We start from the raw sequence: 27,556 nt of genomic DNA, 5'->3' as shown, positions 1-27,556 counted from the left end.
CTAGACTAAGGCAGACTAGAAAAAAAGGCCTGGTGATTTACTTCTGAAAATTAGGTAATGAAAACCTTATGGATCACAACAGAACATTTTCTGACTCACTTGCTTGGGACATGTCATCAGGAGGAATCAGTCACTAGAAGAGGACATCACATTTGGTGAAGTAGGGGACCAGTGAGAGTGAGGGAAACCCTAGGTGAGATGGGTTGGCGCAGTAGTTGCAGAGATGGAGTTGAATATGCTGACGATTGGGAAGATGACGCAGGACCAGGCAACATTTTGTTCTGCTTTACATGAGGTCACTGTGAGTCAGAATGAACTCAATGGCAGCTATCTATTTACACGAATTGTGAAGAGTGTTCATTGGTGATATCCAGGTGGTGGATTTATTATGAATTTTTTGCTTTACGTTTTTAATAAAAATAGAAATGTACAGTTTTTACAATCAGAAAAAAGGAAGCATTATCTTTGTTTTAAAACTCACCTGCACTGCCTTTCATGACAGGCTGAGGATGGAAAGCTTAGAGTGTGAATGGTGGCTGTCCCTATCATTTCCACCTCTTTACCGGCACCTTATTTCCTGGGCTTTGTGCTCAGGACATGGCAGCAGATGAGCAAGAATAACTTTGTCAGAGGGTCGGCCACAAGCTGGGTGGCTTATAAGAACAGGATTTTACTGTCTCACAGTTCTGGCGGCTGTGTGTCTCAGATCAGAGTGTTGGCCATGTTGATTCCTTCTGAGGCTTTGAGGGAGAATCTGTTCCATGCCTCTTGCACAGCTTCTGGTGGCTCCAGGCATTCCTTACCTTGCAGCCAAGAGTCACATGCTGTCCTTCCTCTGTCTCCCTGTCTCTGTGTATCTTTTCCTCTTTCGTAAAGACACCAGTCATATAAGTCACCATACATCAATAGGACTACACCCTGCACTCATGTTAACCTAACTGATAACATCTTCAAAGACCCTCTTTCCAAACGGTGTCACATTCATAGGCACAAGGGTTAGGTCTTCAGCATACTTTTTTTGGGTACACAATTCAACCCCAAACCCCAAACCAAACCAAACCCATTGCCATTGGCTGGATTCTGACTCACAGAACTGCCCCATAGGGTTTCCAAGGCTGTAAATCTCTATGGGAACAGACTGTCACATCTTTCTCCTGCAGAGCAGCTGATTAGCAGCCAAAAGCTTAAAGACTGTGCCACCAGGGCTCCTTCAGCCCATAACGGGACCCTGTAAAGTTTCTAGAAAAGAGCACAAAGCTCAATGAATTTAGATATAAACAAATTATTATATAATAAGAGCTTTTAAAACACCGAGTCCCTGTGGGATACCAATTATAAGTGATGAAGAAATTTGGACTCAGGACCTCGTCCAACCCCTTCATCCTATTTTCATATTTTTGCCTCTCATTGTACAGTGAGGACATGAGGAATTGAGAGAGGAAGGGGCTTGCCCAAGATCACACTGAAGAGCCAGGGCTCAAACCTGTGTATTCTTATCCTAGCTCTGGTACCTTCTTTGACACCCATCCACACACCCAAAGAAACACATAAAAGATAACAGGCCTATCTACGAAGAGAATCTTCCACCCTTGTTGTTATTTGGCTTGATGGGAATTCTGTAGGAACCAAAATTTACAGGTGATGTCCCCAAGAAGAAGAATTCAGCTCAATGTCACATTCATCACAGACCTCATAAGAGCAGTGCCTACAGTTTGGATATCCTTTTTTCTTGACAAATGATATATTTCATTTATTTCTCATGATCTTCTTACATTATTTCAATATTATTAATACTCGGCAAATATATTAAAAAAGTAATAAACTGGCAATTATGATTGTGCTGTGGACCCCAAACTGCAATTATTCATTACGTTTCAATTATTAACTTCACTTCAAGTGTCTTTCGGCAAAGATTACAAAAAGGAAAAAAGTCCTGATGAAGCTCTGCACTGTGGTTCCTGGAAATCCATGTTTCACTCTGAGTTGACATTGCTCTGATTTATCTGCCATCTCAGGGCTAAAGGAATCAAAGTAAGAAAAAAAAAAAAACAGCTTTCTCTCTACTTAATAAACAATAAGACTTTATTAACCCTTCCACTACGCGTCTGTCAGTTTGTCACACTGTGGTGACTTGCATATTGCTGTGATCCTGGAGGCTATGCCACTGGTATTTCAAATACCAGCAGAGTCATCAATGGTGGACAGGTTCTAGCACAGCTTCAAGACTAAGACTGACTAGGAAGAAAGGCCTGGTGACCTACTTCTGAAAATGAGCCAATGAAAACCCCATGGATGACAACAGAATCTTGCCCAGTGTAGTGCTGGAGATGAGCCCTCTAGGTTGGAAGGCACTCAAAATACACAGTGGCTGCAACAATGGACTGGAATATACCAAGGGTAGCATCATACGTGGGATTGCCATGAGTTGGAGCCAACCCTACAGTAACCAACAATAGTGCCCCATTATTGTTGTTGTTAGGTGCCATCCAGTTGGTTCTCACTCATAGAAACCCTGAATTCAACAGAACGAAACACTGCCTGGTCCTGCTCCATCCTCACAATTCATTGCTACACTTGAGCCCATCTTGCAGCCACTGTGTCAATCCATCTCATTGAGGGTCTTCCTCTTTTGTGCTGACCCTCTACTTTACCAAGCATGGTGTTCTTCTCCAAGGACTGGTCCCTTCTGATAACATGTCCAAAGTACCTGAGATGTAGTCTTGCCATCCTCACTTCTAAGGAGACTTCTGGCTGTAATTCTTCAAAGACAGGTATGTTCATTCTTCTGGCAGTCCATGGTATACTCAATATTCTTTGACAACACCATAATTTCAAAGGCATCAGTTCTTCTTTGGTATTCCTTATTTATTGTCCAGTTTTCGCATACATATGAGGTGACTGAAAATACCATGGCTTCAGTCAGGCCCACCTTAGTCCTCAAAGTGACGTCTTTGCTCTATAACACTTTAAGGGAGGTCTTTTGCAGCACACGTGCCCAATGTAATCTGTATTTTGATTTCTTGACTACTGCTGCTGTAGGCATTGATTGTGGATCCAAGTAAAATGAAATCATTGGCAACTTCAATATTTTATCAGTTTACCTTATCTTGCTTATTGATCCAGCTGTGAGGATTTTTGTTTTCTTTATGTTGAGGTGTAATCCATACTGAAGGCTGTAGTTTTTCATCAGTGAGTGCTTCAAGTCTTTTTCACTTTCAGAATGGAAGTTTGTGTCATCTGCATAATGCAGGTTGTTAATGAATCTTACTCCAGCCCTGATGCCCTGTTCTTCTTCATATAGTCCAGCTTCTGGTATTATTTGCATAAGATTGAATGAATATGGTGAAAGGTTACAACCCTGACGCACAGCTTTCCTGATTTTAAACCACGCAGTATTCCTTTGTAGTCTAACGACTGCCTCTTGATCTAAATACAGGTTCCTCATGAGCACAATTAAGTGTTCTGGAATTCCCATTCTTTGCAATGTCATCCATAATTTGTTATGATCCACACAGTTGCATGCCTTTGCATAGTCAATAAAACACAGGTAAACATCTTTCCGGTATTCTCTGCTTTCAGCCAAGATCCATTTGACATCAGCCACGATATCTGTTGTTCCATGTCCTCTTTTGAATCCAGCTTGAATTTCTGGCAGTTTTCTGTTGATGTACTGCTACAACCATTTTTGAATTATCTTCAGCATAATTTTAATTGCATGAGATGTTAATGATATTGTTTAACGATTTCCCCATTTGGTTGGGTCAGCTTTCTTTTTGGTAGGCATAAATGTGGATCTCTTCCATCTGTCAGCCAGGTAGCTGTCTTCCAAATTTCTTGGCATAGATGAATGAGCACCTCCAGTGCTGCACCTGTTTGTTCAAACTTACCAATTGGTATTCTGTCAATTTTTGGAGACTTACTTTTTGCCATTCCCCTCAGTGCCACATGGACTTCTTCCTTTAGTACTACCAGTTCTTGATCGTATGTTACCTCCTGAAATTATTGAACATTGACCAATTCTTTTTGGCACAATTACTCTGTGTATTCCTTCCATCTTCTTTTGATGCTTCCTGTGTCATTCAATATTTTGCTCATAGAATCCTTCACTACTGCAACTTGAGGCTTGAATTTTTTTCTTTAGTTCTTTCAACTTTAGAAATGCTGAACATGTTCTACACTTTTGGTTTTCTAACTCCAGGTCTTTGTGCATTTCATTATAATACTTTACTTTGTCCTCTTGAGCTGCCTTTTGAAATCTTCTGTTCAGCTCTTTTACTTCATTTCTTCTGTTTGCCGTAGCTATTCTATGTTCAAGAGCAGGTTTTAGAGTCTCTTCTGACATCCATTTTGGTCTTTTCTTTCTTTCCTGTCTTTTTAGTGATACTTTGCTTTCTTCAGTTATGACGTATTTGATGTCATCCCGTAGCTCTGGTCTTTGGTGATTAATGTTAATGTCTATTATTGCATTTTATTTCGAAACAGCTCTACTGAGGTATAAACCCATTGCTGTCAAATCAATTCTGACTCATAGGTACCCTATTGGACAGGGTAGAACTGCCCTACAGAATTTCCAAGGCTGTAATCTTTACAGAAGCTGACTTCCATATCTTTCTTCCATGGAGTGACTGGTGGGTTTGAACCACCGACCTTTTGGTTAGCAACTGAATGCTTAACCACTGCTCCACCAGGGCTCCTTCTACTGAGGTATGTAGGTCCAATATGAGCTTCTGAGAAGCTCATATTGGTTAGGCAGGGCAGACAACTAGATGATGAAATGTTTCCCTCCCCAACAACATGTTGACACCAGTCTGAGTTTCCAGACAAATCCTGATCTGAAGGAAGCAATCAGTCACTGAAGATGATGGAGAAAATGATGTTGACGACAATAGCTGTTCACTGAACTTGCATACGGTTCCATGTTAACTTATCTAATTTTCCCAAGAACCCTATGGAGAAGAGACTCTTCTAACCTCATTCTGTAGAAATGTTATGATATTTGCCCGAAGTCCACAGTCGGTATCTAGTAATACAGTGAAAACAATAATAATGATGACCATAATGAAAATGTGGATTGAATTGTGTCCCCCAAACATATGTATTGGAATTCTGACCCCTATACTTGTGGACATAATACTCTGTAGAAATAGGGTTTTCCTTGTATTAATTCGATCTTACCCTAGTACGGTGAGGTCACAATCTAATGACTTCTGAGTTATAAAATGAGCAGATTAGACACAGACATACGTGCACGCACAGGAGGAGGACAGATGCCATGTAAGAATCTACGAGCCAAGAGACCAAGGAACGTCTGGGGTTATCTACAAGTAAGGAATCGACATGGCTAAGACGTTGATTTGGGGTTTTAGCCCCTGGAACCATGAGAAAATAAATTTCCGCTCTTTAAAGCCACCGCATGTTCTCTTTGTGTTCCAGCAACACTTGAACACTGAGAGAGTTAAATGAATTCGGTGTTTGCCACGTGTCAAGCATAGCACTCCACACGTTGTACGCACTGTCCTGTTCAGCTCTCTCCATAGTCCCACGAGGTCCATCTTACTCTCACCCCCGTTTTATAAATGAGGATCCTAAGACGTGTTGTCAGTTACTTTAGAGTCAGCTCTGTGTATAACAGAATGAAGTGTTGCCTGGTCCCTCGCCATCTTCATGATCATTGGTATATTTGAGTCTATGGTTGTGGCTGTCGTGTCAATCCATCTCACTGAGGGTTTCCCTTGCTTTTGGGGAGTTAGAGAAGACTAAACAACTTGCTCAAAGTCAGTTAATAACCAGAATATCAACCACCTTACCCACCATTGCCTCTACATCCAACACCCCTACCAAGCACTTAGGTGTGTTACCCATCTTCTGGGCCTCCGGCCCCCACCAAAACAAAAATCATACAGGACCAAGATGGAGGACCTTCTGCCAATGTAGATGCCTTGGAGAGATTCTCTCTCAGGAATCTGGTTTACCATTCACTTTCAAAGCAATCACATGCCCTTCACCCCTCCTCCCCCACCACCGCTTACATTTTCCATGTGGGATAAGTGATAGCTATAAAGGATATGAGGAATTCAATTTTTTTAAAATAAGCAAATTGTATTAAATTTTAATGGTGGTCATTATGGGCCTGCCTTGTGTCTGGTGCTTAAGCAAGTCCTCCAGTCCCCTTTGAAGAGTTCCATTTACATAGATTAATTGTCTGCAATTTTGTACAGCACAGCCTCGTCCCAGTCATCGACACTGTGAAGCCGTGTCCCCATCTGGGCAGAGCTCGATGATGTAGCACTTTGGCCTTTAAAATATGCACAATAAATATTTTAGATTTGCTGACGAATGACTTGCTCTTATTACAAGGCTGCCGAGTTTGCAGGGAAGGGAGGAGGAGGAAGTTGAGCAAATCTCAAAATGAGGGTCACTTCAGAGTTCATCAAGAGGTGCTGGGTGCTAACCTGTGTGGCTTCCCTGGTCAGATGCTCAAAGGTGTCACCCAGGAGAAGCTTTCTTTTTTTCTTTTTTTTTAATTGTACTTTAGATGAAGGTTTACAGAGCAAACTAGTTTCTCACTAAACAGCTAGTACACATATTGTTTTATGACATTGGTTAACAACCCCACGACATGTCAACATTCTCTTCTCAACCTTGGGTTCCCTATTACCACCAGGAGAAGCTTTCTGAAATGCCTTATCACATCCTTCTCATGAATAGTGTCGCTCCCCCGGGCCTGGCTTTTCTTCCAAAGAACACATAGTAGGCACTTTATACTCCATTCACTCAATAATTCAATTTTCCATGCAGCAGTCGGTGGGTTATTAAAACTATGGCCCAGATCGTGCCTCTTACCTGTGTAAAACATTCCACAGATTCCAATCGTACTTGGAATAACATCAGAACTATAAGACCCTACGTGATCTGTTCTTGCCTGCTTCTCTGACCACCTCTGCTATTCATTGCCTCTCACTCACAATCCTCTGTCCACATGAGCCTTTGCTGGTCTTCTGTGAACACATAGAGCACCTTTCTGCCTCAGGGCCTTTGCACTACTGCTTCCTTTACCCAGAATGTTCTGCCTGTGGATCTTCACATGGTTGACTTCTTTTGGTCCTCTGAGCCTCAACTCAAATGCCCTCTTAGATGTCAGAGGGGATATTTTTGAGCGCCTAATCTAAAGTAGCCGTTCATTCCACCCACTATCCACCCCATTACCTTGTTTTATGAGCTCTAATGACTATTTGAAAGGAGGCTGGTGGCGAAGTGGTTAAGCACTTGGCTGCTGACCGAAAGGCTGGCGATTTGAACCCACCAGCCTCTCTGAGGGAGAAAGACGTGGCAGTCTGCTTCCATAAAGATTACAGCCTTGGAAACCCTATGGGGGCAGTTCTACTCTGTCCTATAGGGTAGCTATGAGTCAGAATTGACTTGATGGCAATGAGTTTTAATCACTATTTGAAATTGTTTTTGTTTTATTTGTTTACTTATGTGTGCTTTACGTGTTGGTCATCTGTGTCTTCTGCTCTAAAGTAAGCTCCGTGAGGTAGGGTCTTTTTCTACCTCATTTGTCACTTTATCCCTAGTGCCTAGAATGTAGCCTGTCCCGTCTTCAGTGCTCAGAAACCATCTGTTGAATGAATGAATGCCTCTTTCTCAATCACTGTTGATGTGCAGGCTGAATGCTGGGAATACAACACTGAAGGAAACACGTGTCCCTTTTAGTGGACCTTACGTTCCAGTGAGATTTTTGGTCTTTGACCTTCTGTTGCTGCCTGATGTAGAGTCGATTCTGACTCATAACGACCCTATAGGACAGAGTAGAACTGCCCCATGTGGTTTTCAAGGAGCGGCTGGTGGATTTGAACTTCTGACTTTTTGGTTAGCAGCCTTAACACTTAACCACTGCATCACCAGTGCTCCTTTTGACCTTCTAGGAGCTTGAATAACTGGCTCTGGAAGGAAGACACACCAGACAGGAATGGCCAGTGTCCAATTTTGGTCACAGTACTCAGGTCAGAACCTCAAATCATAGAGGTTTCAGTGTTGAAAGAGGCTGTGGAGATCATGGCGTCCTAACCTACTGTCTTAGTTATCTAGTGTTGCTATTACAGAAATACCACAAAAGAGTGGCTTTAACAAACAGAAATTAATTTTCTCACTGTTTAGGAGGCTCGAAGTATGAATTCAGGGCACCAGCTCTAGGGGAAAGCTTTCTCTCTCTGTCAGCTGTGGGGGAAGGTCTTTGTCTCTTTAGCTTCTGTTTCCTTTTTCCTTGAAGATCTCCATGTGGCTTGGCATCTGTCTTCCCCCATCTTTGCTTGCTTGATTGCTTGTTTAATCTATTTTGTCTCGAAAGAGAGATTGACTCAAGACACACCCTTCACTTATCCTATCTCATTAACATAACAAAGACAACCCATTCCCAAATAGGATTATAACCACAGGCATTAAAAAAAAAACAAACCAAACTCATTGCCCTCAGTTGATTCCGACTCATAGTGACCCTATAGGACAGGGTAGAACTTGCCCCGTAGAGTTTCCAAGGAGCGCCTGGTAGATTTGAAGTGCTGATCTTTAGCACTTAACCACTACGCCACCAGCGTTTCCACCACAGGCATTGAGGTTAGAATTTACAACATATATTTTTGGGGGACACAATTTGATCCATAATGCCTACTTATTTACAAGTTGCAGAGAGAGACAGTGACTTGGACAAGTCCACACAATGGGTTAGAGGCAGAGGGAGAATTAAAATTCGGGACTTCTGACTCCAGGAATTGTGTTTTTATTACATTTTATTGTCTTGACACTGAGGACTGGGTTCTAAAAGGTTATTATTTGACCTAGTATTCTATGTATTGCTCCAACAAAAAAGGTTTACACTGACACATTTGAGAATTGCTCCTAAAATTCCAATAAAATCTATCAAACCAAACTAGGCGTGTTGGAGCTGAACCCAGTGCCACAAAAGACCTGGTCTTCAGGAACGTTTGAGCCAGGTAAGCATCCCCCCTGACTCTTTCATAAACGATTTCTCTCGCCTTCTTTCTTTTGGCAGTTTTTCAATTCCTGTCTTGTGCTATGAAGTAAAAATAGCTAGAGATGCTATGGATCCAACTTGGACTTTCATACACGTGAGATGCTACCTCACAACAAGGGTACCTGTCAGAAGATGTACTCCATTTCTAGTTCACAGTGTATTCTTCAGCCCTTTATATTAAATATCTGATTGATAATATTTCTGAGTGTCCCACAGACTATTTCACTGAGTGTTCCTTGGAATATTCAATTGAATGTTACATTGATCATTATTTCACTAAGTGCTCCACAGACTGTTCATCTGAGTGTTCCACGGGTAGTCTATTGATTATTACAGTGATCATTTCACTGCTTAGTTCACTCAATATTTCATGTCTCTTTCAGCAGGAATTTTAACCTCAGATAGGGTTCCTGAGATTGGGAAGCCTAAGTGATCTTTCACATGGGTCTGAGAAGCCCTTTTAGCTGTTACCTTATTGTGGCAGAATCTTCATTGCCTACTTCTTGGGGAAAAAACAGCGTGACTTCCACTTATGATGACTCTCAGAGCGCTTCCAAACGTGGCCGTAAAAAGCACTACTTGATTTCCTGGCTGAAACACTTCCTTTCCCAGTGTCCTAAGGAGGCAGTTGGGATGGGATAAGTTATGTGCTGTGGTTTTGGCCATTAATGAATATGAGAAACTAAATTATTGAATTTTGCAGTGCAAATTATATTTTGAGCACAAATTCTTCATTTCTGAATGCTAAGGACTCATAAAGAATGTCAATGGCTTATGAATTAGGCCATTAGCATGCAATTTGTGATTCAAACAGCACACCAGCACCGAGTAATAAGTAACTATTTAAAGAGTGGTGTTGTCTACATTTTCAAAATATTTTGCTTGGTGCATCATAAAGTTCTTAAAAGTTTCCAATGGCTCCTTCCTTCCTTTGTTCCTTTCTCCCTCCCTTCCTTTCTTCCTTCCTCCTTCTCTCCCAACCTTTCTTCATTTCTTCCCCCATCCTCTTCCTCTCTCCCTCCCTTCCATCCTCTCACTGTTAGCTGATGACATTCCCCTTCCTTCCTTCATTCCATTGACTGAGGACATTAGCCATTATTCCTGGCTTTCCCAATCCTTTCCCAGGTTAGATTGTGAGAGCCAGAAGAGTCCTAAAAATCATCTAGACTAGCCACTCCCTTATTTTTAGACATGGGGAAACTGAGACCCAGGCAGTAGACGGGTTTCGTCTGAGGTCCAGCAGGGGTGGAGTCAGGTGGAGCCAGGTCTCTGGTATCCAGTATTTCTCCTGGCCCCAATTCATCTAATGTACAGTTGACTCATCTCAGACACCTTCCTGAGAATACATTTTCATGGAGAGAGGGAGTTTAGGCCACTGGCTTCTAGGTGGGATTAGAGGGTGGGAAAGAGTGAGGGAACTGGGAGAGAAAAAAAGATGTAATGGGGCAAAGCTAACGGAAGTTTCAAGTCTACAGTTTGTTGGTTGGGATAACTTGATCTCAAGGTACCTGGGACTAGTAAGTGGAATTGGTATGGAGTGAAATGCCAACCCAGTTATTAGAGGTGTAGGTCTTACAATTAGAACCATTAGTCAAAGGAATGAACTACCTGGTTAAGTGGTCAGCATTCCATCACTTAGAGAGGTTCAAATTGAGTGTAGATACTAATTCTCAGAAATCAAATAACCTACAATTCCTCTAGCTCAGTGGCTGTCAATCTTGGCTGCACAGTAGAGTCATCCAGGTTAACTTTGAAAATCCCCATGCCCAGGCTTCACTGCTTATCAATTAAATTATGTTGGCACCTGAGACATCAATAGCTTTTAAGGTTCCTCTAAAAATTCCAGTGTTCAGATTTTGACCAAAGATTCTATAGAAGAACCCTGATCAAAAGGGGGAAAATATAGAACAGAATTTCAAATTCTCATGGACTCCAGACTTTCTGGAGCCATGGAGGCTGGATAAACCTCTGAAATTATTGCCCTGAGATAATCTTTAAACCTTAAATAAAAAATATCCCCTGAAGTCTTCTTAAAACCAAACAAATGCTTAGAGTAACTAGTAGAAAATGTCTGCCTTGAGCATTATGCTCTTGCAAGATCTATCTATATGGGATCAAACTGACAACAGCAACTCAAAAGATTAGATAAGAACTATAGGGGGCAGTAAGCTGATGTTAATGGGGAAGGAATAACTCAGAAAAGGAGAGTGAGAATGGTTGTACAACTTAAAGAATGCCATCAATGTCACTGATTGTACATGTAGAAATTGTTGAATTGGTGTATATTTTGCTGTGTATATTCTCGACAACAACAACAACAATTAAATTGAATAAATTAAAAAAAATTCCATTATTCAGCTAGGATTCAGAACCACTAGTATAGTCCAAACCAAAAAACAAAACAAAAAACCCCACAAAAACAAAAAAACAAACTCGTTGCTGTCGAGATGATTCTGACTCATAGTGACCCTATGTGTCACAGTTGAACTGCCCCACAAGGTTCCCAAAGAGTGGCTGGTGGATTCAAACTGCCAACCTTTTGGTTAGCAGCCGAGGTCTTAACCACTGCGCCACCAGGGCTCCAGTATAGCCCAGTAGTCCTAAAATTTTAACGTGCATGAGAACCACCAGGGAAGTTAATTATAAATGCAGGTTACTGAGTCCCTCTTCCCAGACATTCTGACTCAATTAGTGGGAAAGGGACCTGGGAATCAGCACCTAAGCAAACCACGTCCAGGTAGCTCTGATGCTAGTATTGTGGGAACCACAGTTTGAGAAACACTCTCTGGTTCACTTCCCCGTGTGATATCTGACACTCTTCAACAAACGTTTGCACTAGTTGTTCAGCCACCACTTCAGTTCTTCCAGTGACAGGGAGTAGCTGGTTACGCTGATCAATTAGCTTTTGTATAAGAGAGCTCTGATGTACTCGGAGATAGAAGTGCCTATCAGAGTGCCATTCATAAGACTAGGTCTTTCTAGGCCTTGCTCAGAATGAGTATAACTCTATCCCACATGAATGAGACAAAGAAGGCAGAGAGAAGAGGAGCGAGTCTGCGAGAAACTTTTAGTTGTTTTCCAATATAACAAAAAACAAAACAAACAAAAAAACCCTCAAACCCAAACCAGTTGCCATAGAGTTGATTCTGACTCATGGCAACCCCATGTGTGTCAGGGTAGAACTATGCTCCATAGGGTTTTCAATGGCTGATTTTTTTTCAGAAGTAGATAGCTTTTCTTCTGAGGTGCATCTGGGTGGACTTGAACCTTCAGTCTTTCGATTAACAAGCTGAGCACGTTAACCATTTATACCACCCGTGGACTTCATTCCTAATGTGGTTTCTCTCCTTATTCTTTTTGTGACAGCCTCGCCTGAGGTTTAACTGGGCACCAGATTGTTAATCAGAGACTATGTTTCCCAGACTCCCTTGAGCCTGCATGTGGCCATGTGACTAAATTTTAGCCAATGGCCTGCAGCCCAATGAATGTGCAACATCTGTGAAAGGAGACCACTTGCCCTCCACTTCCTGTTTTCTCCTTCCTTTGGGCTGAATGTGGGTGACCAGGTGAATGAGGAGAACATCTCAGGCAATGGTGGAGCAACCAGGCAGAAGGAACCTGAGATGGCCTTGGAGCAGAACTACCTCCCCTCCTACCCTGAACTGCTTGTGTACTTCTGGAATAGCTACTTGAGAGAGAAATTAACATGTTTTGTGTTTGGGTTGCTGTGTTTTTGTGTTGCTGTTGTTGCCCTAAATAATACCAAAGCTAAGATTTCCTAAGAGCCTCCTAAATGTCAGGAACCACGCCAGGTGCTCTCATAAGTTACCTAATTTGGTCCTCACTACTATTGCAGAAATGACTAATGGCTAGCAGTTAACTAGGACTAAAGAGCCCTGGTGACACAACCTGTAAGTACTAGGCTGCTAACTGAAATGTTGACGGTTCAAACTAGCCCAGCAGCTCTGTGGGAGAGAGACCTGGCTGTCTGCTCCCATAAAGATTACAGCCGAGAAAACCCTATGGGGCAGTTCTCCTCTGTCCTGTGGGGTCACTGTGAGTTGAAGTCATTTAGATAGACGGCACCCAACAACAGCAAGACAGCGCTGTGCCCAGAGCTGAGGACGGAGCATGCTTATCAGCTTCCTATGACTGCTGTAACAAATTACCACACGCCTTTTCTTTCAAAAACCCTTTGCCAAGTTGAGTTGATTTTGACTCATAGTGACCCTGTAGAACTGAGTGGAACTGTACCATAGGGTTTCTAAGGAGCAGCTGGTGGATTCAAATTGCTAACCTTTTGGTTAACACCCAACCTCTTAACCAGTATACATACCACCAGGGCTCCAACCACAGAACTAGTGGCTTAAAACAACATGTATTTTTTACCTTTTTTTTTTTAATTTACCAGTTCTGGGGTTCAGAAGTCCAACATAGGTCTCTCTGGGCCAAAATCAAGGTGTTGGCAGCACCATGAGCCCTTCAGAGGCTTTAGGAGAGAGTCCATTTCCTTGCCTTTTCCAAGTACTGGAGGCCGTCTGCATTCCTCGGCTCATGTCCCCTTGGTCCATCTTCAAAGCAAGTGGTATAGCATCTTCCAGTTTGTCTCTCTGACTCTGCTTCTATCTTCACATCAACTTTTTGATCATCTTCTAAGGGCCTTTCTGATTACATTGGGCCCACTCAGATAATCCAGGATGATCCCCCATCCTAGTTACCTAGTGCTGCTATAACAGAAATACCACACAGACAGAAATTTATTTTCTCACAGTTTAGGAGGCTAGACATCTGTCGGCTCTGGGGAAGGTCCTTGTTCCTTGGTTCCCTAGTGATTTATCTCCATGTAGTTTGGCATCTATCTTCCCCTGGCTCTACTTGCTCGCTTGATTTCTTTTGTATCTCAAAAAAGATTGATTTAAGATACACCCTACACTAAGACTGTCTCATTAACATAACAAAGAAAACCCATTCTTAAATGGGATTATAACCACAGGTATAGGGATTAGGATTTACAACACATTTTGGGGGAACCCAATTCGATCCATGACACACCCATCTCAAGATCCTTAATCATATCTGCAAAGCCCTCTTTAACATGTAAGGTAACGTATCCGCACGTTTGGGGGATTAGGTCTTGGAAGTCTTTGTGGGGGCCTTAATCAGCCTGCCACTGTACTGAACAAGTAGATAAAATGTCTGCTGTCATGGGTAGTAGATTCTAATAGAGAGAGGCAGACAATAAACCAATAAGAAAATTAACAAGGTGATGTCAGTTAACAATGCAGAGAATTAAAACAAGCTGAAGTAGTGGAGAGCGGCTGGAGGGGAGAGGGTTGTTTTAGGTTGAAGTGGTCAGGGAAAGCCTGTTTGTAACATGTACCCGAAGACCTAAGTGACAAGAAGGAACCAGTCCCATGGCAGTTTTCATTCCAAGTGTGGTAGGAAGCACCTGAGTCGGTAGGAAGCAACATAATGTGGGTTTACCTTGGCTGTTATGTAGGAGGCAAGAGGGGAAGAATCAAGTAGACCAGTAGAAGGCTAGATATCCACCACCCGTCTGTCAGTTTGTCATCCTGTGGCTGCCACTGTGTATTTTGAGTGTCTTCTGACCTAGGGAGCTCATATTCCAGCAGTATATCATACAATGTTCTGTTGTGATCCATAGGATTTTCATTGGTCAGTGGTTCAAATGTACAGGCACTTCCTGGAAACCCTATGGGGCAGTTCTACTCTGTCCTATACAGTCACTATAAGTTGGAACCGACTCAACGGCACCTAACAACAACAATTTTCAGAAGTAGATCACCAGGCCTCTCTTCCTAGTCTCTCTTAGTCTGGAAGCTCCACCGAAACCTGTCTGCCATGGACATTGAAATAGTGGTGGCATAGCTTGCAGCATCATAGCAACACAGAAGCCACCACAGCATGACAAACTAACAGGTGGGGCTGTGGAGTAGGGAGCTAGTGATAGGAAAAAGCCATCTCCTTCTTCCTGTTTTTCCCAACTGAGAGTCTTTGGTCATTCTTGCTTCTCACCCTGGCCAGCTGCAGTCTCTTCCATGTAGCAGAGTTGCTGGGAAAGCTGCTGGTCGCTCTCAGGTATTCTCCAAGGCCCTCTCTTGAGAATCCTCTCTCCTCCTTGCAGGAGTCGCCTTAGCGCAGATTCTGAATCATGGCAACCCCATGTGTGTCAGAGTAGAACTGTGTTCCACAGGGTTTGCAATGACTGTTTTTTCAGAAGTAGACAGCTGGCGTTTCTTCCCAGGTGCCTCTGGGCGGACTTGAACCTCCAACCTTTCGGTTAGCAGTGAGCATGTTAGCTGTTTGCACTATTGTCTTGCAGGAAAAGCCTTGCAAAGTTAGTGGCCTGTTCTTCAGTTGTAAGGAATGAGGGGAGAGCACCAGCCATTTTCCAGGAGGATGGTGAGCAAAAGCATTGTTCAAATGACCAGAGGCGAAATAAAATGTGAGGCACCCCTGCCCCCGCCAGGAGTGCCCTGCCCGGTGATGATGGAGGGTCCTCAGGTGCACACACCTCCTCCCCTCGAGGGCACCATGAGTGATGGCTGCAAGGCAAACAGCTCACCTTGGGCGATAAAATATTTAGAAGTGAACTTAGCACCCTCATGCTTTATAAAGAAGAAGGTTCATGCATTTTTAAATGATTTTGTAAATCACGTTGAAGGCTGACAATGCAGATTTACCACTTTGGCTGCTATTTAAATGTCAGGTTATCCCCTCATTATGTTAACAGAACACAGAGTGGGGGAGCTGGTCCCTCTGATCTGTCAGAAGCCTGGCGTGCTCCACAGGATGAAAGCGTCTCGTCTCTCAGCCTGGCTTCTGCGAGGTGCTCCCTGTGGTGTGAGAGGCTGAGGGGGTGTCGCTGTGTTTGGGGGGAGCAGGTCCGAAGGGGAGATGGGTTGCTGACGCCTATTAACCAGAACAGCACGGGGCGTGAGCCAGTCACGACTGATCCCTGATCCCGCGGAGGGAGGCAGCGGCTTAGTGTGAGACGCACTTCCTCCTTTTTTAGGACTTATGGATTCTTTCTAAGGGAAAGTGTGTATGTGTGTGTGTGCATAAGCGCACACGCACACATGTGCATATATGCACATGTGCACATTTTGGAAAAACAAATTCACGTCAGAAATTGCCAGAAAACTAGAGACCTGGCATGGCAGATTATTGTCAAGATGGTATTGTCGTTGTTAGGTGCTGTCAGGCCCACTCCAACTCAAAGCGACCTGATGTTTAACAGAAGGAAACATTGCCTAGTCCTGCCCCATCCTCACAATGATAGGTATGTTTGAGCCCATTGTTGCAGCCTCTGTGTCAATCCATCTTGTTTAGGGTCTTCTTTTTCCAGTGAAAGTAATAACTTACTGAAAATAGCTTACACCCTCCCCTCTGTTGGAAGGCGTCAGGGTAGTGTAGATTTGGAGTCAGATCTTGCTTATTAGCTCTTTAAAGCTGTGTGGCATTAGGCAAGTTACTTAACCTCTCTGAGCCTTAGTTTACTTATCTGTCGAGTAGAGGCAAGAACAGTACCTCCCTTAATGGCCTGATGTGAAGATTAATAGAGCAGGCCTGGAGAAAGCACAGGTTGGCTAGTGTGCACGTGCACGCACACACGCACACACACACACAGGCACACACACATGGCACTCCATGGTGTTTATTATATTATTATTTGTATGGTGAATTATATACGTTTTCTCATTTTGTACTCCCAGTGAACCTATGGGAAAGTGCTATCATGCCCATTTCATATCCAAGTGGACTGAGGCTCAGATTAGCAGTGAGCCCCATGCTGTTGAGTTGATTCCAACTCATGGTGACCCCATGTGCTCCACTGCTTTTCAATGACTGATTTTTCAGAAGTAAATCACTAGGCCTTTCTTCTGAGGCACCTCAGGGTAGACCTCCAAACCTTCTGTTAGCAGCTGAGCACATTAACTACACCAATGTGGATTCCTTGCACCTAGTTGTTGTTAGTTGCTGTCCAGTTGATGCTGACTTATAGTGACCCCATGTGACAAAGCAGAACTGCTCCATAGAGTTTTCTAGGCTGTAATCTTTACAGAAGCAGACTGCCACATCTTTCTCTTGCGGAGCTGCTGGTGGGTTTGAACTGTCAGCCTTTCAGTTAGCAGCTGAGTGCTTAACCACTGTGCTACCAGGGATCCTTTGCATCTAGTTAGGGACATTTATTTAATGAGGTGAGCTAGTTCCACCTCAGGGCCTTTGCACTTGCTGGTGCCTCCCCCTGAATGCTGCTCACCAACATCTAGGCATCTGTCTTAGGTTGGGTTCTCTAGAGAAGTAAAGCCAGTGAAGCGTATATACACACACACACATATATTTTAATTTTTTTATTATGCTTTAGATGGAGGTTTACAGAACAAAGTAGCTTCTCATTAAACAGTTAATACGCACATTGTTTTATGACATTGGTTAACAACTCCATGACATGTCAACACTCTCCCTTCTCAAATTTGGGTTCCCCATTATCAGCTTTCCTGTTCACTCCTGCCTTCTTGTCCTTGCCCCTGAGCTGGTGTGCCCTTTTAGTCTCATTTTGTTTTATAGGCCTGTCTAATCCTTGGCTGAAGGGTGAACCTTAGGAGTGACTTCGTTACTGAGCTAAAAGGGTGGCCAGGGGCCATACTCCTGGGGTTTCTTCAGTCTCTGGCAGGCCAGTGAGTCTGGTCTTTTTCTGTAAGTTAGAATTTTGTTCTACATTTTTCTCCAGCTCTGTCCAGGACCTTCTACTGTGATCCCTGTCAGAGCAGTCAGTTGTGGTAGGTGGGCACCATCTAGTTATACTGACCTCAGTCCGGTGGAGGCCATGGTAGTCGTGGTCCATTAATCTTTTGGACTAATCTTTCCTTGTATTTTTAGTTTCCTTCATTCTCCCTTGCTCTGGAAAGGGTGAGACTAGTGGAGTATGTTAGATGGCCGCTCACAGGCTTTTAAAACCCCAGATGCTACTCACCAAAGTAGACTTATCCTTGTCTTTATAAACTATGTTATGCCAGTTGAGCTAGATGTTCCCCCAGACCATGGTCCCTACAGCCCTCTACCCAGCAATTCGATGCCTCAGGGAGTTTGGATGTGTCTATGGAGCTTCCGTGACCTTGCCTTGTACAGGTTGTGCTGGCTTCCCCGGTATTGTGTACTGTCTTACCCTTCACCAAAGTTACCACTTATCTATTGTCTATTAGGTGTTTTTCCATCCCTGCCCCTCCCCTCCCTCATAACCATCAAAGATTGTTTCTTTTTGTGTGTAGACTTTTTCATGAATTTTTGTAGTAGTGGCCTCATACAATATTTCTCCTTTTGTGATTGACTTATTTCACTCCTCATGATGCCCTCCAGATTCATCCATGTTATGAGATGCTTAGCAGATTCATCATAGTTCTTTATCATTACATAGTATTCCACTGTGTGTATGTACCGTAGTTTGTTTATCCATTCATCTGTTGATGGGCATTTAGGTTGTTTCCATCTTTTTGCTATTGTGAACAGTGCTACAGTGAACATGGGTGTGCATATGTCTATTTGTGTGATGACTCATTTCGCGAGGATATATTCTTAGGAGTGGGATTGCTGGATCATATGGTATTTCTACTTCTAGCTTTCTAAGGAATCACTATATCGTTTTCCAAAATGGTTGTATCATTTTGCATTCCCACCAGCAGTGCATAAGAGTTCCAATTTCCCTGCAGCCTCTCCAACATGTGTTAGTTTCTGTTTTTTTGATTTGTGCCAGCAATGCTGGGGTGAGATGGTATCTCATTGTGGTTTTGATTTGCATTTCTCTAATAGCTAGTGATCCTGAGCATTTCCTCACTTATCTTTTGGCCGCTTGAATGTATTCTTTGGTGAAGTGTCTGTTCATTTCCTATGCCCATTTTTGATTGTATTATTTGTCTTTTTGTTGTAGAGGTGTTGGATTTTCCTGTAGATTTTAGAGATCAGACCTTTGTTGGATTTGTAATAGCCAAATTTTTTTCTCCCAGTCTGTAGGTTCTCTTTTTACTCTTTTGGTGAAGCCTTTCAGTGAGCTTTAAGTGTTTAATTTTTAGAGGATCTCAGTTATCTAGCTTATGTTCTAGAGTTTGTGTGTTGTTAGTTATGGTTTGTATCCTGTTAATGCAGTGTATTAGGGCCTCTAACGTTGATCCTATTTTTTCTTCTATGAGCATTATAGTTTTTGGCTTTATATTTAGGTCTTTGATCCATTTTGAATTAGTTCTTGTGTATGCTGTGAGGTCTGGGTCCTGTTTCATTTTTTTGCAGATGGACATCCAGTTTTGCCAGCACCATTTGTTAAAAAGATGGTCTTTTCCCCATTTGATGGACTTTGGGCCCTTGTTGAAGATCAGGTGACTGCAGGTGGATGGGTTTACATCTGGATTCTCAATTCTGTTCCATTGGTCAATGTATCTGTTGTACCAGTACCAGGCTGTTTTGACTATCGTAGCTGTATAGTATGTTCTGACGTCAGGTAGTGGGAGTCCTCCTACTTTATTCTTCTTCAGTAGTGCTTTGCTTATCTGGGGCTTCTGCCCTTTCCATATAAAATTAATGATAAGTTTTTCCATCTCTTTAAAGAATGTTATTGGTTTTTGGATTGAGATTGCATCGTATTTGTAAGTGCTTTGGGTAGAATTGTGATTTTGACAATGTTGAGCCTACCTATCCATGAGTATGGTATGTTTTTCCATTTATGTAGATCTCTTTTGGTTCCTTGCGGTAGTGTTTTGTAGTTTTCTTTATATAGGTTGTTTACATTCCTGGTTAGATTTATTCCTAAGTATTTTATTTTTTTAGGGGCTATTATAAATGGTATTGTTTTTTCTGATTTACTTTTCATGATTCCCTTTATTGGTGTATAGGAATCTAACAGATTTTTGTATGTTTATCTTGTATCTTGCAACTCTGCTGAATCTTTCTATTAGTTCCAATAGTTTTCCGGTGGAGTCTTTTGGATTTTCTGTGTATAGTTGTGTTAGTCATCTAGTGCTGCTATAACAGAAATACCACAAGTGGATGGCTTTAACAAAGAGCAGTTTATTCTCACACAGTCCAGTAGGCCAGAAGCCTGAATTCATGGTTCTGGCTCCAAGAAAAGGCTTTCTTTCTCTGTTGGCTCTGGAGGAAGGTCCTTGTCATCAATCTTCTCCTGGTCTAGGAGCATCTCTGCACAGGAATCTCATGTCTAAAGGACGCGCGGCACTGCTTTCTTGGTGGTGTGAGGTCTGTTTGCTTCCCTTTCCTTTTATCTCTTTAGAAATAAAAGGTGATGCAGGCCACACCCCAAGGAAAATCTCTTTACATTGGATCAGGGATGTGACCTAGTAAGGGTGTTACAATCCCACCCTAATCTTCTTTAATGTAAAATTAAAATCACAAAATGGAAGACAACCACAGAATACTGGGAATCATGGTCTAACCAAGTTGATACACACATTTTTGGGGGGTTATAATTCAATCCGTGACAGTAGTATCATATCATTCACAGATAGGGACAGTTTAACTTCTTCATTACCAATGTGGATGCCCTTTATTTCTTTTTCTTGCCTTATTGCTCTAGGTAGGAATTCCAGCACAATGTCAAATAAGAGTAGTGATAAAGGGCATCCTTGTCTTCTTCCTGTTGTCAAGGGAAATGTTTTTATCCTTTCTCCATTAAGAATGATGTTGGCTGTTGGTTTTGTATAGTTGCCCTTTATTATGTTGAGGAATTTCCCTTCTATACCTATTTTATTGAGATTTTTTATCAGAAATGGGTGTTGGACTTTGTCGAATGCCATTTCTGGGTCAATTGAGATGATCATGTGATTGTTTTATTTATGTGGTGGACTACTTTGATTGACTTTCTAATGTTGACTCATCCTTGCATACCTGGTATGAATCTTACTTGGTCATGGTATATTATTTTTTTGATTCAATGCTGAATTCTATAGGCTAGAATTTTGTTGAGAATTTTTGTATCTGTATTCATGAGCAATATTGGTTTGTAATTTTCTTTTTTTTGTGGTGTCTTTGCCTGGTTTTGGTATCAGGGTTATGCTGGCTTCACAGAATAAATTCGGAAGTATCACTGCCTTTTCTATGTTCTGAAATAGTTTGAGTAGTACTGGTGTAAACTCTTCTCTAAATGTTTGGTAGTATTCTCCAGTGAAGCCATCTGGGCCAGGGCTTTTTTTTTTTTGATTACCTTTTCAATCTCTTCTCTTGTTGTGGGTTGCACATATATATTGAGAGAGAAAGATTTATCTCAAGGAAATGGCTAACACGGTTGTAGAGGCTGGCAAGTCCCAAGTCCGTGGGTCAGGTGCCGGGCTTCTCCCACCTCACGTAGCTGCAGTTGCTTGTGAATCCAAACGCAGCAGGTCAGATGGCAGACTCCTGGCTCACGGGCTGCAGAGACCAGTGAATCCCAAGATTGCCAGATAAGCTGCAAGCTCAAGCCCGAAGAACTGGAGGTCAGATGATGATGAGCTGGATATAAGATCCAGGGCAAGTTTACCAGAAAGTCCATATGTATTGGATGCAGGCCACGCCCTCAAGGAAACTCCTTTCAGCTGACTGCTCATAGCATATCTCATCATGGAGGTGATTATGTTATATCAGATTTCATCATGAAGGTAATTACATCATTACATAACTGCCGAACTACATCATAACTGCCCAACCACTGAGAATCACGGCCCAGACAAGTTGGCTCATAACTTGACTATCATGGCATCCCTGGCTTTGTGTTGTCTTTCGGATCTCACCCTGGAATGTTAGCTCCTCAGAGAGTCATCTCTGCGACAGCAGAGCTCCTGCCTGGCCACTGTTACCCTTCTTCCTGCCCAGTCGTTACCGCATCTGCACTCTTCGTGGTCATTGATTTTTCTCCTGTGCATTGTCTCTGCATTTTCCCTGCTGTATCCTCAGCCCGGAGGTGTCACCGGGTTCAGGGCAGGTGCTCAATAAAGACTGCTGCACTGATGAATGAAGATGTCAGTGAAGCTCCTCCACCTTTCTGAGCCCCGGTTTCCTCCTCTGTAGAATGGCATTGGCTGTACCTGCATCATGGTGTCAGCTGGGGTAGCTGCACCCCAAGTCATCTTCACTCAAGCATGGGGCACAGGGCAGGGCACGCAGGGCAGAGCACACAGGGCACAGCTCAGTAGATATTGCTACCTTTTCCTCCTCCCCACCTTGGCCTGGCTCTACCTTTGCGTTCCTGCTTTGCCAGGGCAGCTGGGAGTCGGTCAACACAGCCAGCAATGAAGGGCTATGGCCAGCCTGTCACTTGGCAAAGTCCATTTGGAGCACCGCATCTGAGCAGAAGGCGTGGAGGGAAGAATGCTGACTACAGGTTCCGGGTGAGGACGGGCTGGGACCATCTCTCCTGTGTGTGCCAGCTGGTTCTCTCTCTGAACAGCTTCTTTCCCAGACCCTCGCTGCACCTCACAGACAGCACCAACATCTTAGTGCTGCCCCCCTGCTTTCCCTCTCCCCCTCCTGCCCTTTCAACTCCTCTACATGTTTATTCTATTACTTTAGCCCAACTCTCTTCTCCCTTTAACTCAGTTCTTAAGAATACTAGCAAATACTCACTGACCACTGAATATGTGCCAAGTAGTATGCTAAGCAAGAAACCCTTGTGATGTAGTGGTTAAGTGCTCAGCTGCTAACTAAAAGGTTGGTGGTTTGAACCCACCAGCTGCTCCACAGGAGGAAGATGTGGTAGTCTGCTTCCATAAAGATTACAGCCTTGGAAACCCTATGGGGCAGTTTTACTCACATAGGGTCACTATGAGTTGAAATGGACTCGATGGCAACAGGACTATGCTAAGCAGGAGTCCCTGGGTGGTGCAAACAATTAATGCACTTGGCTGCTAATGGAAAGGTTGGAGGTTCGAGTCCAACCAGAGGAGCCTCAGAAGACAGGCTTGATGATCTTCTTCTGAAAAATCAGCCATTGAAAGTCCTTTGGAACACAGTTCTACTCTGACACACATAGGGTCACCAAGAATCTGAGTCGACTCCACAGCGACTGGTAAACCGGTAGCTATGCTAAGCACTGTACATGGATAATAAAAATCTAGTTTAATTCCCACTAAAATCCCCAAATTATATCTGCATTGCTTCCAGGTCAGTGAGGCCAAAGAGATTGCAGTTAGTAAGAGCTAGGATTTGAGCCCAGGCTGTCCGACTTCAGAATTCACACTCTTAACTACCCCCCTTACCGCTGTCTTCTTTCCTGTCTCCAAGTCCAGCTGTTCCTTTCCTCCACTTTCTCTTCCCTCTTATTTCCCATTTCCCACTGTTTTCCTTTCATATTTCAATTGAGATATAATTCATATATCATAATACTCGCCCTTGAAAGTATACAATTCAGTGGCATTTAGTACATTCACAATGTTGTGCAACTGTCATCAGTCTTTAATTTGAAAACATTTTCATCTCCCTAAAAAGAAGCCCTCTGCCCATTAGTAATCACTCCCCATTCCCTCACCCCACAACCGCTGGCAACCACTCATCTACTTTCTGTCTCACTTCATATAAGCAGGATCATACAATACGTGGCCTTTTGAGCCTGGCTCCTTTCACTGAGAATCATGTTTTCATGTCTGAAGCTCAAAGTGTAGGAGCCTGATCATGGTTTGGTGGGGAGTTAACTCAAGTCACATCCATTAACCATTCTTGGGCATTGGCATTTGGGTGAGTGTTATTTTAGTGTGGCTGGATTGGTGGGTACGGTAGAAACTGGAGAGATGGGGAGGGTGGAAACGTAGCTTTTAGGTCACAATGTGAAGACTTCAGATGCCTTCTGGGGCTGACCATCCCAGGTCTTCCTTCTCCTGCTTCTGGTTCTTACTGTTATTGGGTGCTGTTGAGTTGATTCTGACTTATAGTGACCTCACGTGACAGAGTAGAACTGCCCCATAGGGTTTTCTAGGCTGTAATCTTTATAGGAACAGATTGTCAGGTCTTTCTCCTGCAGATTCTCTGGGTGGGTTCGAACTGCCAACCTTTTGTTTAGCAGCCGAGGGCTTAACCGTTGTGCTACCAAGGCTGTTCGCTGAGACTTTGGTGGCTGGTATACTATACCAAGCTCTTGTCATACCATTCTCCAGGGGCATGGGTTTTCCAAGAGCATGCTCTGTTAGGAAAAAGCCTTTTCTTGCACCTTTTCTTCTGGAAAGATCCATGCTTTACCAGCCTCTTCCTTGCATTACCATGACCATTTCTGGCTTCACCACAAGCTTGGGAAGGGCAGGCCCCACTGTGTATCAGGGTTCCTATCTGGTGGGCGATCATTGAGTACCTACTATGTACCCATGCTCTGCTTTACATGAAGTGTCTCATGCATTCCTCAAAACAGCAACTAGAGGCTTGTGGTTGTATTCCTGTTTCACAGATGAAGACATTGAGGCACAGAGACATGAGGTAACGGACTCTAAACTATTCAGCAAACATGTGACTGAGCTGAAATTCAAACCTGGACCTTGTTTCAAAGTTCCGACTGTTTCCATTTACCCCATGCCGAGCACAAGCAGCGTGGCGGTCATTGGTCCTGTTAGCCCAGTTTTATTGTTTTCCCCCTTCTCTGAATTTTATTGTATTGGTTAAAATTATTTTGGTTTGCAAGTAAATAGAAATGGACTGTGACCAACTTAGATTAAAAAAAAAGTGGGGCTGTATTGGGGTAACTTCAGGAGCCTCAGGATAACCAAGAATCAAAAAGGGCAGGAACCAGTTTGATTGATCTCTGGGGATGTGAACTCAAGAATCTATGATGCTTGCCGCTAGAGTGCCCTGACTCAGCTCCAGTGACACACAGTATTTAAATCTCGGTCATCCAAATGTCAGCTTCACAGTAGAGGATATCCAGTTGGCTCAATTTCTGCCAGGAACCCACACCTGGAATCAGCCAGCCATAGCTGGGTTGGGGGATGGGGAGGATCATATAGCAAGGCCCTTTTCCAGAGGTTTCATTATTGAGAGCCAGACAGACATCCCAAGAAGTCTTAGTATACCAATGTTAGGAGGATTTGTCCCCGCTCCTTAGTTTCTTATTCTCCATCCCCAGCAAGGACACGGTTAAGCAGATCTTCTTGCCTTGACCAGTACCAGTTGCTGTCAAGTCGATTTGACTCATGGTGACCCCATGTGTTCAGAGTAAAACTGTGCTCCGTAGGGCTTTCAGTGCCTGATTTCTTGGAAGTAGAGAGCCAGTCCTTTCTTCCAAGGCACCTTTGGAAGCTGGAGACTTGAATCTCCAACCTTTCCATTAGCAACTGAATGCATTAACTGTTTTACCACTCTTCTCTTGAAACAAACCAAACGTAAATCAAGAAAGCAGGAACTGGAAGAGAGGGCTACATTGGGCTCACTGACCTTTTAGGATTCTGTGATATTTTCCACTAATAAACATGGCTCTGAAACTTGGGTCCATAGGTAATAAGGGAGAACAGGATCAAGAAATGGGTATGAGAAGGGAGTGATGAGAAAGGCAAAAAACTCCCCTCACCCCCAAAGATCATGAAGATGGTGCAGGACCGGGCAATGCTTTGTTCTATTATACAGAAGATTCACAAGGAGTTGCAGCCGTCTCGATGGCGACTAACAGCAATACCCCCAAATAATCTAAATTACCGCCTGTTTTGAACTTCTGAACCATGGTATCCAGAGAAGAAACCATGGTGAGCTCATTTGGAAGGACCATATTCTCGTCTTGCGTGTGATATAAAATAGCTATTGGGTCTATCAGAACAAGTGGATTTTCTTGTTTTCCTCAGTCACAACGTGGTACGCTCAACCCCACATCAGTTCGTTAGATGGCAATATCAGAGCAAAAACCAAGGCAAAGCCTCATTAGCAGACAATTCCCTCCAACAAAATCTCACAAATAACATATTGCTGTTTGTCATCAAGACACTTGATACACGCGGAGCCGCTCTCAAGGCTCCCATAATCAGTTTCTGCTAATTCAGCAGTTCTGTGGCTCTATGAGGGTGCTGGAGATTTCATATTTTACACACCCACAGAGGTTACGGCAATTGATTCGGTTCTGGAAAGTGTTGTGGTGACTTTGAGCGAACTTGAAAGGTTTTGCATTTGTTTTCAGAGGTTGTTGGAGAGAGTGATTCAAACTCTGCCGCACGGGCACAATTTGTAAAGGCTGGACGTGAAAACTTCGGATTGGCTTTCTCAGAGACAGCTGTCTTCTTGTTATAACCTCACTGCTCACGAGGCAGGCTGGGCTCGGCGCTGAGACACTCGACTTCCTTTTTATCTGTGTCTCGATGGGGGTGGAAATCATCTCTGAACATCTGAGGAAAAAAAAGGCAATTATTGAAAAATCCTCCCAGAATGACTTGGCTTTCCAAATTCCATTTCTTTAACAAACACCCGGAAAGGAAGTCGGCAAAGACGAGAAGTTGTAGAAATTTTCTTCCTGACTTTGGCACTTCTGAAATGAAATATATATGCATATGTATATATATAATATATGCAAATCATTAGCTTTTAGAGTCCCTGAGTGGTGTAAATGATTAATGCACTCTGCTGCTAACTGAAAGGTTGGTGGTTTGAGCCCACCCAGAGGTGCCTCAGAAGAAAAGCCTGGTGACTTATTCCTGAGAAGATCACAGCCACTGGAAATCCTGGGGAGCACAGCTCTGCTCTGATACACATGGGGTCGCCGGGAGTAGGAATCTACTTGACAGCAACTGGAAACATGACTTTGCTCCTAAGCTGCATGTTCTGCCCTGAATGTCTCCTTTAAGCTGGTCAGGTGTGACTGTGAAGTGACCCGCAGGGAAAGGAACCATTAGGTCCTTTGTGGTGGTACCAGGAGCGTGGCTGTTATAATTATCGGAGAGGGCTTCCTATTTGCCTGACACTGTGCTGAATACTGCATACAATGAGAACACTTAATCTGAGTGAATCCCTGCAGGATGACCCATCCTTTTTTACAGATAACAAAACCAAGGCTCAGCAAGGATAAACAGCTTGCTCAGGATTCCCAGTCTGGCTGGTTACAACACCTGTGCCCTTAGCTTGCTCTTCTACCAGTGGTGTGCTGGTCAACGTGTATTCTGATTTGTAGAGTTTGCCAATGACTGTAAATACACCCACCATGGCTGATTTCAGACAGCCAGCATGACATCCCTGAACACAGAGTAAGGAAGAGATGTGCGCAATCAACTGTCTTGCTGGTATAAGAAATAAAAACCAGTTGCTTTTGAGTCGACCCTGACTCGTGGTGACCTCATATGTGTCACAATAGAACTGTGCTCCTTAGGGATTTCAATGGCTGATTTTTCAGAAGTAGATTGCCAGGCCTTTCTTCCCAGGTGCCTTTGAGCAGACTGGAACCTCCAACCTTTTGGCTATAGCCAAGCAAGTTAACCATTTGCACCACCCAGGGACTCGGTTTGTATAATTACTACCTACGTAAAATTTTCATGAACCATTCACGTAACCCATCCTGCTCACCATGAGACAGGG

The sequence above is a fragment of the Loxodonta africana genome, chromosome 12 (assembly GCF_030014295.1).
Source record: "Loxodonta africana isolate mLoxAfr1 chromosome 12, mLoxAfr1.hap2, whole genome shotgun sequence".
In the NCBI taxonomy this organism is placed as follows: Eukaryota; Metazoa; Chordata; class Mammalia; order Proboscidea; family Elephantidae; genus Loxodonta; species Loxodonta africana.
Note: the sequence above shows the minus strand (reverse complement) of the source record.